The following is a 16,109-nucleotide window of genomic DNA, read 5'->3' as shown; positions in this document are numbered from 1 at the left end:
AAAAAGAAAGAGAATTTTTTTAAAATAATGATTTACCAATAAAATTTTGCCCTCTTATCTTTATTCTTTTTTATTCCGAATAAAAACCAATTTTTTTTAAGTCCAACCACATTTCAACCAAAAGAAAAACCTTAGTGATCCATGACTGATAATTTATCTTGTGATATTTCCTAAATGAAATGCAAAATATTTCTATAGTGCATGCATTATCCAAAGTAAAAGGAAACACTAACCATTGAGAGAGATACTCAATGAGATTATGATTATGAAGAACAATTGACTATTGATCTCTACATGTTTTAAAATCTTACTTCACTCAAGCAAGTAGTTTATCTTCATGTTATGGTCTATGGATATTTATGATGCTAATCATGAACTTGCACCAGAAAGAATATTATATCATTCAAATGCTTTTCAAAAATCTTGAACTAGTCATTCAACCTCTCATGAAACATGAATTTCAAAACTTTTGAACCATTTGAATGAATTTTGTTTGAGGAAAAACAAAAAGATAAGTTAAGGAGATTTGATAAAATCCAAACTTACGTACAATAGGTAGCCACTTATTGACTTATTTTATAAGAAATCAATACAAAAAACCCGATTTATCAATGTAAAGTGTTAAGATACCTGTTTTGACTTTTTACTTGCACCTTTATCAAATACATGTGAAAAGGACTGAAAATCCACCAAGCAACACATAAATACCTTACCAAGACCATTTTCCTACAAGAAAGGCTCGCTAGGCCACGTAATGGGCGCGCTAGGCGAGCACAGACGAGAGAAAGCTTCATGACTAAGTTACTTCACGGTGAATGAAGGGATTATGTGCTAGTTGAAGGTGGGTGATGCGCCTAGAAAACTAGAGCGGCTAGGGATAATTTCATGGTGAATTTGCATTGCTTTATAGTGAAGAAAGTATACATGCTAGGAAAAGATGAGTGGTGCTCCTAGTGAGCCTACCTTTCTCAAGCCTACAAATAAGAGGTCGAATTTCAATTCAAAGGGAGTTTCGGTGGATTCAAAGTTGTAAAAAAAATAGTAGGTTCACCTTGGTCTCAACTGGAGAATATGAGAGAGAGATTAAAGGTATAAGTGCATCTCGATAGATCGTTGCAGATGACCTTCCAAATTTGTCTTGTCATGAATACATGTACAACTACGATGAGTAAGTGCAATTATAAATGATAGATGTAGTCCTTATATACGCATGTTTAATTACGATCATGGAATTTTATATAGTTATACTTAAGCTTTAAATATTTATTATTATTCTTTCTTAATACTTTTTTTGGATTAGCTATCTAAAATATATTTTCATGGTACGACTTGACATATAAAAGGTGTTGGTACTTACTAGATCCAAATCTCCATCTATTAGATGCTAATGCAAAGATATTTGGTTAGGTTTAATATCCACAAAATATTGATAATTCCTAATCAATATATTTATATCACTATTGAAACTTAATGATGTTGTCTTTAATAGTGTGAGACATCGCCTATTAAGTAATACAACTGATATCACGTTACTGAGTTAGAAATGAGATACAATGAGAGTAACAGACAGTAATATTAATAGCAAAGTAGAATATCATATTACTTACCAATGGTTATACATGAGAACAAACGATGACGAAATCTACCCTTAACATGTTTTCTCATTGTTAACTCCTAAATCTCAATTTATTTTATGTCATTTACTTTTATACAAAACGTACAATAATTGAGATGAAAAACTTGCTCACACATTAATGATGAGAGACTTTCCCACACGTTAATGATGAGGGGCTTATTTACTTTTGATAACATGAAATAATATCACATTTTTGGACTCAATTTAATTAAATTGTATTATTATTTGTTTCGATTTATTTCATTTTATTCGATATTACTCGGTATTTTTCCTTTTATTTGTCTCAGGTAATTTATTTGAAGCATAAGTGAAAAAGAAAGAAAAGGGGGTGCAAAAAGACAATGAAAAGCAAAATCCACAAAAGCCCAACCCACAATCACAAGCCAGGAGCGCTGGACCTGTGACGAGCGCCACGCAAGGTGTGACGAGCGTCACGCCCTGCTGCCTTGTGTTACGAACGTAACACATGGTGTGACGGACGTCACACCATTCTCCTATATTTTTGGCTTCAGAAGCGCAACAGAGGCACGTTGAAGCCTATTGTTACGCTTGACTCTTGGAACGTGAAAGCTGTGGAAACCGTTACAAGTAGACTAGTATAAATAGTCACTTCCTTCCAACCCTAAAGCTCTCGCTTCTTCGTCCCTTTTTCTCTTCTGGCCGTGCAAGCATACTTTACAGCATTACCTTTTTACAGTTTTTACTTTATTTGCAATTTTTTTATTTCCTTTTCCAGCAAATCTTTTAGCACTTAATTAATTTTTCACACAATAGTTTCTACACCGGAAACTATTGTGTATCTTTTACTGGATCTAACCTTACGTTAGACTCTAGATTTTTATTCCTTCACTTTTATTTTCCTGTCCGATTGAAGAATTCAAGAACAAATCCAACCGGTCTGTGGTGGAGTGTTCAAGATTGCCATTAATTATTCAGGTTCTTTAATTATTGTTTGAATTTATATATGCCCTGCATTATTGTTTATTTATATTGTTTGCCTGAGATGGATTTATTTAAGCATGATGATTGTTTAGATCTGTTTAGCATGTCCGGCTAATTTATTTAGGTATCGGTATGTAAAGTAAGCGGAATGAAGGAATCAAAACTAAGTTGGCTTAATTACGTTTAAAAATAAAATCACTCTTTTTATGGTCTCAATTTACAGGTTTAATACCAAGGTTTTTCTACGAAAGTAAAAGACTAAAGAAGTTAAAATCAATAGAACGAAAGTTTGAGTTTTTAACTGGACAGTGTAAATTGAACATTAATTCTAGATCAGGGCGAAAGCAATTTTTAGAGTTAATTAAATTCTAACCTTTTTCAAAAAGTATTCTTAAAAGTTAAATGTGAGAACGAGGGTTAAGCATTTGAATTTAATTATATAATCTAAGTCAACAGAGCGAGAGTTTGAGACGAGGGTATTTAAACGATTAGTATTTTCTTAAAAAGAGTTTCTATAGATTCTATTGTTTTCAAAAAGTGATTTTGGACTTAACTAATAAGTGACAGCTACGTTAATTTAAAGTCATGGTCTATTCAACAGAGCGAGAGTTTGAGAGAAGACTTTTAATCAATGGTGTCCACTGAAAAGATTTATTTTAAAACCAAGAAACCAACGAAGACTTGATTCCCTAATTACGACGAACTACATACCGATATCCGCTTAATTGATATTTAACCTAGATCTCATTTTAGTTTTAACTTTTCCCCAAACAATCAAAGTATCATCCGCCTTAGCTTTACGAAGTAACCTTAGAAAACGGTATATCGATTCATAAGTCCCTGTGGGATCGATATCTTTTAAAACTACGCGATAGAACTGTGCACTTGCAGTTTGTACCCCAATTTGACTCATAAAGTCGCGATCAAGTTTTTGGCGCCGTTGTCGGGGACTTTTATTTAGTCGATATCGTAACTCTTCTGTTACGCTGTAGAGACTAAGGCAATTTTTATTTCTTTTTTTTCATTGATTTGTATGCCACACACTCGCTCACAAGGCGAGCTGTTTTACTTACGAATCAACGACATCGAACTATATCTCCGAGTCTTACGACGAATTCGGGAATATCGTGCTGCAAATAATCTCCCTCCTATCGAAATTCCTGATCTCAAAAATCTTTTTCCTTCACCAATAGCCGAGATGGCAGAACCAGCTCGTTTTCTTCGAGATTTCGCCGCTCCATCGCAAGATGAGCCGCATTCGAGTATTGCTCCACCCGCAATCGAAGCAAACAACTTCGAACTTAAACCTTCGCTGCTACAGGCAGTGCAACAAAATCAATTCTCTGGAAATCCTACCGAGGATCCAAACCTTCATTTATCCGTATTTGTCCAATACGCTGATACTGTTAAAGCTAATGGTGTCACTTCAGAGGCAATTCAACTTCGTCTTTTTCCTTTCTCGTTAAGAGATAAAGCTAGAAGATGGCTTCAGTCTCTTCCTTCCAACTCGGTCACAACATGGAATGATTTGAAGAAAGTCTTCCTTGCCCGATATTTTCCTCCAAGCAAAACAACTATGTTGAGAGCCCAGATAAATGGATTTAAACAGAAAGATAACGAGTCTCTTTTCGAAGCATGGGAAAGATACAAAGACATGATGAGACTTTGTCCACACCATGGTTTAGAGGACTGGTTAGTGATTCATACCTTCTATAATGGTCTCTTGTACAACACAAGGTTAACAATAGCCCGCCGCAGCAGGTGGTGCACTTATGGATAAACCTTATGCCGATGCTTATCAACTTATCGAAAGCATGGCCCAAAACCATTATCAGTGGGGAAGCGACCGAGCAATGGTAGAGAAACCTCAAATGAAAAGTGGCATGTACGAGATAAGTAGCCTTGATCATGTTAATGCAAAAGTGGAAGCCCTTTCCCAGAAAATTGAAAGTTTGAATGTATCACCTCCAACCACCGTGGTTGCCGCAACTCAGAATTGCGAAGTCTGTGGAATCCAAGGTCACACCCCTGCAGATTGTCAACTCCTAACAGGAATCCAAGCAGATCAAGTGAATTATGCTCAAGGAAATCCCTACTCGCACACCTATAACTCAAACTGGAAGAATCATCCTAATTTTTCATATAAGAGTAACAATGCTTTATACGCACCAGGACAAGCTCCAAATCAAACCCCAGCTATACCTCCTGGATATCAAAAGCCGACCCCACCTACACCTAACAATAATGTTTCTAGGAAATCCAACTTGGAAATAATGATGGAGAACTTCATAGCTTCTCAACAGCAAACCAATAAAGATTTCTTAAACCAGAATATACACACTAGCGAACAAATCAAACAACTAGCAAGTAAAGTAGATGCCTTGCTACCCATAACAAAATGCTGGAAACACAAATATCACAAGTAGCTCAACAACAAGCGCCTACTGCTGCCCCAAGAGGTACATTTCCTGGACAGCCCCAACCTAACCCGAAAAGCCACGCTCATGCAATCATACTAAGAAGTGGAACGAAAGTGGAAGGACTAGTAGATCCAAGAACTGAAAACCAAAACTCTAAAAAGTCAACTGAGGAAGAAAGTACACCTAAGGAAAAGGAAGAGAGTAATAAGGAAACCGTAGAAAAGAAAGAACCTTATGTACCTCCACCACCTTATAAACCACCTATCCCTTACCCTCAAAGGCTTATTAAAACCAAAGATGCGGGCCAATTTAAAAAATTTGTTGACCTACTAAAACAATTAAACGTCACAATTTCGTTTACAGAAGCTATTACGCAGATGCCCTCATATGCTAAGTTCTTAAAAGAAATTCTTTCTAATAAAAGGAAACTTGAAGATAGCGAAACTGTTACACTCACTGCTGAATGTAGTGCTATAATCCAGAATATGCCTCCTAAACTTAAAGATCCAGGTAGTTTCTCTATACCCTGTCACATAGGAAAATTTGTCATAGATAAAGCCTTATGCGATTTAGGAGCCGGTATTAGTGTTATGCCTTTATCCATATGCAAGAAACTTGAAATGGGAGAATTAAGACCAACTAAAATGTCTGTGCAACTAGCAGATCGTTCTGTTAGATATCCTGTAGGAATTCTTGAAAACGTTCCCGTGCGCATAGGTCAATTCTACATCCCAACCGATTTTATAATTATGGACATTAGAGAAGATGAAGTTACACCCATTATATTGGGAAGACCATTCTTAGCAACCGCCGGTGCAATCATAGACGTAAAACGAGGACGACTCACTTTCGAAGTAGGAGAAGAGAAAATTGAGTTCATTCTTTCCCAATTTTTGAAAGCACCTGCAATAGAAGATACATGTTACTTCATGGATATCATCGATGAATGCATAAAAGAAACAGAGTTAGAAAATGACAAATCGTATGACTATCTTGTAGAAGACAAACTCAACCAATGTTTAGAAATAACACCGGACCTTACGTAATGCCTTAAGAAACCAACCCTAGACCTGAAAACACTTCCCAAAAATCTGAGATATGAATTCCTAGACTTAGAACTTGAATGACCAGTGATAGTTAATGCAGACCTAGGAAAGCTCGAAACCGAAAAACTCCTATATATCTTAAGAAAATATCCAACCGCACTAGGGTATAACATCACCGATCTTAAAGGAATAAGTCCTTCTATTTGTATGCATCGCATCATGCTAGAAGAAGACTGTAAAACTTCCAGGGAACATCAGAGGAGACTAAACCCGATCCTGAGTGAGGTAGTGAAGAAGGAAGTAACCAAGTTATTAGAGGCAGGTATCATATATCTTATATCTGATAGCAAATGGGTTAGTCCTGTACACGTAGTACCAAAGAAATGAGGTATAACAGTTATCAAAAATGAAAAAGGAGAAACTATAACCAAACGAATCGAATCGGGATGGAGAATGTGCATTGATTATAGGAAACTAAACAAAGCAACCCGAAAAGATCATTTCCCTTTACCATTCATTGACCAGATGTTAGAACGATTAGCAAAACATTCTCATTTCTGCTATCTAGACGGTTACTCGGGCTTCTTTCAAATACCAACTCATCCTGATGACCAAGAAAAGACAACATTCACATGTCCTTTTGGTACCTTCGCTTATCGACGAATGCCGTTTGGCTTGTGCAATGCTCCTGCAACCTTCCAAAGGTGCATGATGGCGATATTCGCCGATTTTCTCGAAAATATCATGGAAGTATTTATGGACGATTTTTCCGTATGCGGACAAAGCTTTGAAGAGTGTCTTGAAAACCTAGAAAGAGTTCTAGAACGATGTGTAAAAGTAAACCTAGTACTTAATTGGGAAAAATGTCACTTTATGGTACAAGAAGGAATTGTTTTAGGACACATTATCTCAAATAGAGGAATTGAAGTAGACAAAGCCAAAATAGAGGTAATCGAAAACCTTCAACCTCCGAAAACTGTGAGAGAAGTACGAAGCTTCTTAGGACACGCCGGTTTTTACCGACGATTCATTAAAGACTTCTCTAAAATAACTAAACCTTTGACCGGACTATTGATGAAGGATGCTGAATTCATTTTCGACAATAAATGTTTAGAAGCATTCCAAACGCTTAAACAAGCATTGATCTCCGCACCCATAATGCAGACACCAGATTGGAATGAACCATTCGAAATAATGTGTGATGCCAGTGATTACGCCGTGGGCGCTGTTTTAGGACAACGAAAGGATAAAAAGCTTCACGTCATATACTACGCAAGTAGAACTCTAGATGAAGCACAAATGAATTACGCCACAACCCAGAAAGAACTCTTAGCAGTAGTGTTTGCACTAGATAAGTTTCGTTCTTACTTGGTCGGAGCTAAAATAATCGTTTACACTGACCACGCTGCTATCAAGTACCTCTTAACAAAAAAGGATGCTAAACCTAGACTCCTAAGGTGGATCATGTTGCTACAAGAGTTCGATCTGGAAATCAAAGATAAAAAAGGAACTGAAAACGTAGTAGCAGATCACCTCTCTAGACTTGAAAACCTTGAACCGGAAACAACATCGATCAACGATGATTTCTCGTAAGATAAACTTATAGCTACTTTGGAAGAAAATAAAGCTGATAAACAGGTAGAAACCACCTTAGATATATGTGCTACACCATGGTACGCTGATCTCGTCAATTATTTAGCTGCCGAAATAGTTCCACCTACTTTATCCTACCAGCAAAAGAAACGATTCTTCTATGACATAAAACACTATTACTGGGATGGCCCTTTACTTTTCAAAAGAGGCCCCGATGGTATTTTCCGTCGGTGCATACCTGAAGAAGAGGTAGAAAATATAATCCAACACTGTCACTCCGCTCCTTATGGTGGACATGCAAGTACATCCAAGACCTGCTCCAAAATCCTACAAGCCGGTCTTTATTGGCCAAACATATGGAAGGATGTGCATGCTGCTGTCAAGAAATGTGATAGATGTCAACGCACAGGGAACATATCTAGACGTGACGAAATGCCACAAAAGGGAATTTTGGAAGTAGAGATTTTCGACGTGTGGGGAATAGATTTCATGAGACCTTTTCCACCTTCCTTCGGTAACAGGTACATACTCGTAGCGGTTGACTACGTATCAAAATGGATTGAAGCTATAGCTTATCCAACAAACGACACACGAGTAGTAACTAGACTCTTTAAGAATATAATATTTCCAAGATTTGGTGTCCCAAGAATAGTAGTCAGTGATGGTGGATCGCATTTCATATCCAAGGTACTCGAAAAACTATTGTTTAAGTATGGCGTAAGGCATAGAGTAGCGACACCTTACCACCCTCAAACCAGTGGGCAAGTGGAAGTGTCTAACAGAGAAATCAAACGAATATTAGAAAAAACAGTCGCCACCTCAAGGAAAGACTGGTCATCGAAATTACCCGAAGCTTTATGGGCATATCGAACCGCTTACAAAACTCCCATAGGGACAACCCCATTTAAGCTTATTTATGGAAAATCCTGCCACCTCCCGGTAGAATTAGAACATAAGGCCTACCGGGCTATTAAAAATCTAAATTTAAACTATAAGGCCGCCGGTGAAAATCGAATCCTTGATATAAACGAATTAGAGGAACTCAGACGAGACGCTTACAAAAATGCCAGAATCTACAAAGAAAGAACAAAACAATGGCATGACAAGCGCATATCAAGGAAAATCTTCAAACAAGGAGATACAGTCCTGTTATTCAACTCTAGGCTAAAGTTATTCCCGGGAAAACTACGATCTAGATGGTCAGGTCCTTTCCAAGTCACCAATGTTTTTCCCAGTGGAGCGGTGGAAATTAAAGGGAAATCTATGGAAACATTTATCGTAAACGGGCAGCGTCTAAAACATTATCACTATGCAGAGAACAATGAAGATTTACAAGTCCTGCATTTAGACGTAATGCCTTCAAAAGCTATAGATTATATTTGATAGTTTTTATGTCGAGCTTGCGACATTAACACAAAGCGCTTAGTGGGAGACAACCCACAAATTTTCTTTATCCTTATTTTTATTTCTTCTTTAATTATTCTTCTAAATTTTATTTGGTATTCATTCTTAATTTATTTTAACTCATAAAATTTCTATTCTTTTCTTCTTTCGGCATTTGGCCAAATTCTGACTAAAACTCTTGTTTTTCTTTTCTCTAGCTAACACTAACCTGATGGGACAAATTGATCGTATGGGTATCAAATTCAGAGGGAAAGCTCAGAACAAAAGTTTGAGGAACTAGCAGAGAGAGAGAGATGCTACCTAGTTTGTATGTTGATGATTGGGTAATGACTGCCCTTGGACTAAGAGAGAGTGTCTTGTATTTGCTGAGTCAAATAGGGTGGGAAACCACTCCTATCCGTAGACAATTCGTCACTTACCGGAGACTGACTCTAGAATTCCTTAGTTCTCTGATCTATCTACCCAGCCATGGAAAAGGAATAAGCAGAGGTTTCATCCAGTTCAGAATGTTCAACATGGAGTATCAATTTAACATTCAAGACTTTACCAACCTTTTAGGTTTCCCTACCTCTTTTGATACATTCACAGTGAGCCAAGAAGAACTTTTTGAATATAGAGAACTTGAACACTTTTGGGGAGGCTTGACTGGAAATGACGATCCCGAGGAACATGAGTTTCTTTCTGGAAACATACATAACACGGCCTTTCGTTATTTCCATAAGATCCTGGCCCACACCTTATTTGGGAAGAAGTCAAACAGTACCTCAGTTTCACGTGATGAACTCTTCATCATATTTTGTGCTTCCTAGAACCGTCCAGTAAACGGTGCTACTTTTATGTTGGCAAATTTTGACCGTCTTATCCAAGATGAACGAGCACCAATTCAAATAGGCGGCTTGATAACCATGATTGGTAATGCTATCGGATTACATCAACCTATGCTTGACTTAAGCTCTTTTTGTGGCATTGCGACTATGAGTATACCCTTCCTCTTCAACACTATGTTTATAGCAAACCTAGGGTCTGAAGAGTTTGAGCTTATAATTAACAACCAAGTTCTTTGCATTTTCACCTTGCCTAGTCCAAGGACTAGTGTTCATAACCGAAATAACTGGCTCTACAACCTGAACGAAATACCCTCTCCCACTAGATCTACTGAATCCATCCAGGACTATGAGATTTGTGACGAACAGATCCCTTATGCTGAATCTGACCCTCAGACACCATCTGGTTATTATGATATTGATCCTCCTCCTCAACCTGTCCCGACCGAAGAATCGGCAATACCCGATCTTAGACATCATATGCCCAGAGCAAATTATAACACCACCATTCAGGCTTTGATGTCAGAACAGGACGCCCTCAGAGAAGAGTTAGCTAATATGGGACAAGAATTTCTAGGATACATGAACAGTATGACAAATCAGTTCCACGAGTTGCTAAACCGTGTTAACTCCTCTGCTCCTCCGGCCAGAGATCATGCAGATGGATAGAAGTTGTTTTTCTTAGTTACTTAGTTTTAGTTTAGGTTATTCATTAATTTTGTTTCAAATTATTTTAGTATTTGTTTTTCTTTCGCATGTTTGCTTTTGTCTTCCAATGTTACATTATGATTATTTTATGAAGCTATTGATTTATTTTACTTTATTATGACTTATCCAAATATCTATCAATAATGCTCTCTACTGTTTCTACCTACATAACTTATTAAAGATATATATATATATATATATATATATATATATATATATATATATATATATATATATATATATATATATATAGTATGAAAGTAGAGTGGCATGCAAGGCAAATTAAAAATATCACAATAGCAAAATAAAATAAACATATGCATAACAAAATAACTACAATAAAGTATAATGATAAAAACAAGGTACGTTGCAAGAATGACTGTGTGACGAGCGTCACACAATCCATTACGGTCGTCACACCAAGTGCCTGTCACGCCCGTAACACCCCTGTCACGAGCGTGATACCTTCAGGCTATGTGAACGTTACTAACCGTTGGAGACACGACCGTTACACCACCCACTTTTTACCTTCCCCGTTTATTCACATTTACCCACATTTATTTACTTTTCAACCACTCCCTTTCCAACTTCCAAATCTTTCCCTATAAATACCCACCATACTTTTCTTCATACACCACAAACCATTCTATAAAATCAATTTCATTTCCCTCCTCCCCTTATTACCTCTTTCAAACCACTTATCGGTATGGCGGGAAACCAAGATTTCGGAAATATCATTTTCCGTTCCGAAGATGAAAATTATCAAAGGGAGCAGTTTGAGCGTTTCCAACAACGAGGCGTCCAATCCACCAGGTATCCTGATTTACATTGTTTACAAGAATTAGGATTACTTCAAGGTATAGAATGGATGCTCCGCCTTGCTGATTTAACCTTTCTTTGCACTCATAATCAACCTACCTACCCCGCTCTCACCTTAGAATTTTTAAGTTCTTATTCGTACAACACTCCTACCGGTGAAAACGAGTACTTAACCGGTACCACAACCTTCCGCATGTTCAACACCGAGTACTCCCTATCCCAAAACCAATTGAGCATCATGCTACAATTTCCTGTAGAAGGTCAAGTCCACCCTAGGATACCCCCGAACTCCCAATGGCATATAAACGCCTTCGACCTCTTTAGAAAATTTTTCGGTGTGGAAACCAACAACTGGGATGTATTACTTGCTTCGCATATACATAACCCAACCATCCGGTACTTCATCCGCATCCTGCAAAACACTATTTTTGGTCGACCGAACAACAGCAAAGTCAACGCCAAGGAATTATTTTTCCTCCACTGCGTCTTTGCAGCAGATACACAGGTAAACGCTGCCTCCTTCCTATTTCATCATATCCGCACCCAATGTGCTAGAGGCCGTCAACCTTTTGTAATTGGTGGATTAATCACCACCATATCACTTGGCTTAAATCTTGGGGATCGACTTCAGAATTTACAATCTCTCCCACCCCTATTGATGGATATAAGCTACTGTCGGTCCAGCCGCCTAATCAAAAACAGGGTAGGCGGAGGTTATTACCTTATGGTGAACAACCAGGAAGTCCCAAGTGTTGTTTTACCCAACATTGCCCTAACAGATGTCACCAATCCCAACCGCCACATCTATGATCTGATTGCTCCCGAAGCTACCGAACCTACGCAAGCAAACCCGCCTTCAGACGAGTTTGCAGAAATGGAGCAAAGTGATCAGGTTCCTGCCCAACAATCAGTCCCGATCAACCCTTCCGATAATGCAGCTGGTCCATCCTCACGACGTCGTCAACGAAGAAGGCCAGCAACCAACGACGACATCATGGATGTTATCGATGGTATGCAAGCGCAGAATCTCGAAGTGATGCAGATGATGCGCCAGATGCAACAACAACAGGAAGCGAGGCATGCAATAACCGACCAGCGGTTCACTGAGTTTTTCAACAGGTTTGACAACTTAGAAGTACGTCAACGATCACCAGGTCCAAGAACAAGAGGCGGAAGGCAGCATTGACTTTAGTTTCCTTTTCTTTTTTGTATTTCTTTTGTTTTCTTTGAAACATTAGGGACAATGTTTCATTTAAGTGTGGGGGGGAACAACCTTGTTCTTTCAATCTTCCCTTTCCAAGTATGTTATCTTCCCCTTTTCATTGTTATTTCCCTTTCTTACATAAAAAAAAAAGTCCCTAGTGTGAAAATTTTCTATTATCTATTCCCTCAAATTTTCATGAGCCATAACAAAAATTTAACACACTCAGTAAGTATAAAGGTTGCCTATTTCATCAAACTTGAGAAAAATTAAGACAAAAATTATTTCCGCCCCAACGCTCTAAACAAACCTCAACATGTTAGACCAGAAAGGTGTCTGTTATACAAGTCCCTGGACTTTTAACTTTATAGTAACCCCGAGTAGTTTATACAAGAAGTCAGCACCATCTTAATAGCAAACTACGTGGAGGGCCGATGAATATAAGTGAATGATTCCCTAAATAAATAAATAAATAATATATATATATATATATATATATATATATATATATATATATATATATATATTATATATATATATATATATATATATATATATATATATATATATATATATATATATATATATATATATATATATATATATATATATATATATATATATATATATATATATATATCAGGAAATGCACTAACTAAGTTAGGTGATCCTTACCAGATCATTTAATCTAAAGGTTGCAGATCATACGAAAGCATAATACGAAAGATCCATTATGAGTTGGTTCAGCAGGTATCTGGTGCTGAACTTGGTAGGGCGGACTACGGTCCGATCCCCCGCAATTTGCAATGGACTAAATAACGAAGTTATCCGAATTATGTACCAGCGCTTCAAGCTAAAAAGGGGATCAGAATCACTAACCGGTCACTCCACTATGTGCGCGAAACGATAAATGGCTTAATGTGATTTCGTTAGAATGAAAACGGGTGAAAAAAAGAGAGTAAAGGAACTAGGGTAGTTATAATAGCATGACCCGAACTGGTTTGCATAAGGTAAGGTTATCCGAGGTTGTAACGGTAGTTGTTGATGTCAAGATTAAACTCAAGTTACTTCTAAACGTGGTTTACTTGCAACCTAGTACGAATTGATGTGTACTTTGAAATTTCACCTGGCCAAATTTTTAAGACGATTTTTATACTGTATCTTGCTTGAGGACAAGCAAAGGTCTAAGTATGGGGGAGTTTGATAACATGAAATAATATCACATTTTTGGACTCGATTTAATTAAATTGTATTATTATTTGTTTCGATTTATTTCATTTTATTCAATATTACTCGGTATTTTTCCTTTTATTTGTCCCAGGTAATTTATTTAAAGCATAAGTGAAAAAGGAAGAAAAAGGGGTGCAAAAAGACAATGAAAAGCAAAATCCACAAAACCCAGCCCACAATCACAAGCCAGGAGCGCTGGACCTGTGACGAGCGCCACGCAAGGTGTGACGAGCGTCACGCCCTACTGCCTTGTGTTACGAACGTAACACATGGTGTGACGGACGTCACACCATTCTCCTATATTTTTGGCTTCAGAAGCGCAACAGAGGCACGTTGAAACCTATTGTTACGCTTGACTCTTGGAACGTGAAAGCTGTGGAAACCGTTACAAGTAGACTAGTATAAATAGTCACTTCCTTCCAACCCTAAAGCTCTCGCTTCTTCGTCCCTTTTTCTCTTCCGGCCGTGCAAGCATACTTTACAGCATTACCTTTTTACGGTTTTTACTTTATTTGCAATTTTTTTATTTCCTTTTCCAGCAAATCTTTTAGCACTTAATTAATTTTTCACACAATAGTTTCTACACCGGAAACTATTGTGTATCTTTTACTGGATCTAACCTTACGTTAAACTCTATATTTTTATTCCTTCACTTTTATTTTCCTGTCCGATTGAAGAATTCAAGAACAAATCCAACCGGTCTGTGGTGGAGTGTTCAAGATTGCCATTAATTATTCAGGTTCTTTAATTATTGTTTGAATTTATATATGCCCTGCATTATTGTTTATTTATATTGTTTGCCTGAGATGGATTTATTTAAGCATGATGATTGTTTAGATCTGTTTAGCATGTCTGACTAATTTATTTAGGTATCGGTATGTAAAGTAAGCGGAATGAAGGAATCAAAACTAAGTTGGCTTAATTACGTTTAAAAATAAAATCACTCTTTTTATGGTCTCAATTTACAGGTTTAATACCAAGGTTTTTGTACGAATGCAAAAGACTAAAGAAGTTAAAATCAATAGAACGAAAGTTTGAGTTTTTAACTGGACAGTGTAAATTGGACATTAATTCTAGATCAGGGCGAAAGCAATTTTTAGAGTTAATTAAATTCTAACCTTTTTAAAAAAGTATTCTTAAAAGTTAAATGTGAGAACGAGAGTTAAGTATTTGAATTTAATTATATAATCTAAGTCAACAGAGCGAGAGTTTGAGACGAGGGTGTTTAAACGATTAGTATTTTCTTAAAAAGAGTTTCTATAGATTCTATTGTTTTCAAAAAGTGATTTTGGACTTAACTAATAAGTGACAGCTACGTTAATTTAAAGTCATGGTCTATTCAACAGAGCGAGAGTTTGAGAGAAGACTTTTAATCAATGGTGTCCACTGAAAAGATTTATTTTAAAACCAAGAAACCAATGAAGACTTGATTCCCTAATTACGACGAACTACATACCGATATCCGCTTAATTGATATTTAACCTAGATCTCATTTTAGTTTTAACTTTTCCCCAAACAATCAAAGTATCATCCGCCTTAGCTTTACGAAGTAACCTTAGAAAACGGTATATCGATTCATAAGTCCCTGTGGGATCGATATCTTTTAAAACTACGCGATAGAACTGTGCACTTGCAGTTTGTACCCCAATTCGACTCATAAAGTCGCGATCCACTTTCATTTGGTCAACCTTCGATTCGAATCCTTCATAATGGACTGGGGGAATTCTCTTAGATGTTTATTTTAGGTGAAGCCCTTCACCTCTACAACTCGCTATGATTTTTTCTATATCCCTATCAATTTTCTCGCTTCTGTCATTTTTCGTACCTAAAATATTGGTTTAAGCTCCATATTAATCGATTTGCTTACTCCTACCAAGTCATGTTCTCTTTCTTCATACGATGTGACAATGAAGGAGGAAATGCAATTGTAGTTTCAAGGGAATGGCTATGAGGATGGGTTCAACCCTGGCGAGGTGCCATTTATCGATGTGCAGAAAAGGAGAATTTGTACTCATGTTATTTTGAGTGCAGTTAGCTAAGAGGAGGTGAGGGAAAGTTTTGTGAGCGTTGAGCCTTCATGCTTTTTTGACATATGTGATTGCATTTTGTAGATAGCATGGATAAAATAAGCAAGTTGAACATGTTCTACAACCTTACAGATGCTCAAGGTATTCTAGATGCGATGAGTACTTACGTTACCACTTCTGGGCATGCTCCTTCTGCTACCACTGTTACAACTCTGACCATTTCTCCTGCCCCGGTCATAGAGATGCCTACTCCTACTCC

The 16,109-nt window shown here is 37.2% G+C and overlaps 1 non-coding gene across 1 annotated transcript; it reads right to left on the bottom strand.

Annotated features, from left to right (window-relative positions):
• Positions 1-4,154: 4,154 nt before the first annotated feature.
• LOC127088441 (small nucleolar RNA R71) lies at positions 4,155-4,261 on the bottom strand. The gene has a single exon (XR_007790276.1). It is a non-coding gene; the product is annotated as a small nucleolar RNA R71 (small nucleolar RNA).
• Positions 4,262-16,109: the final 11,848 nt, after the last annotated feature.

The sequence above is a fragment of the Lathyrus oleraceus genome, chromosome 5, assembly GCF_024323335.1.
Source record: "Lathyrus oleraceus cultivar Zhongwan6 chromosome 5, CAAS_Psat_ZW6_1.0, whole genome shotgun sequence".
NCBI classification, from domain to species: Eukaryota; Viridiplantae; Streptophyta; class Magnoliopsida; order Fabales; family Fabaceae; genus Lathyrus; species Lathyrus oleraceus.
This window is presented reverse-complemented; position numbering and strand designations above follow the sequence as displayed.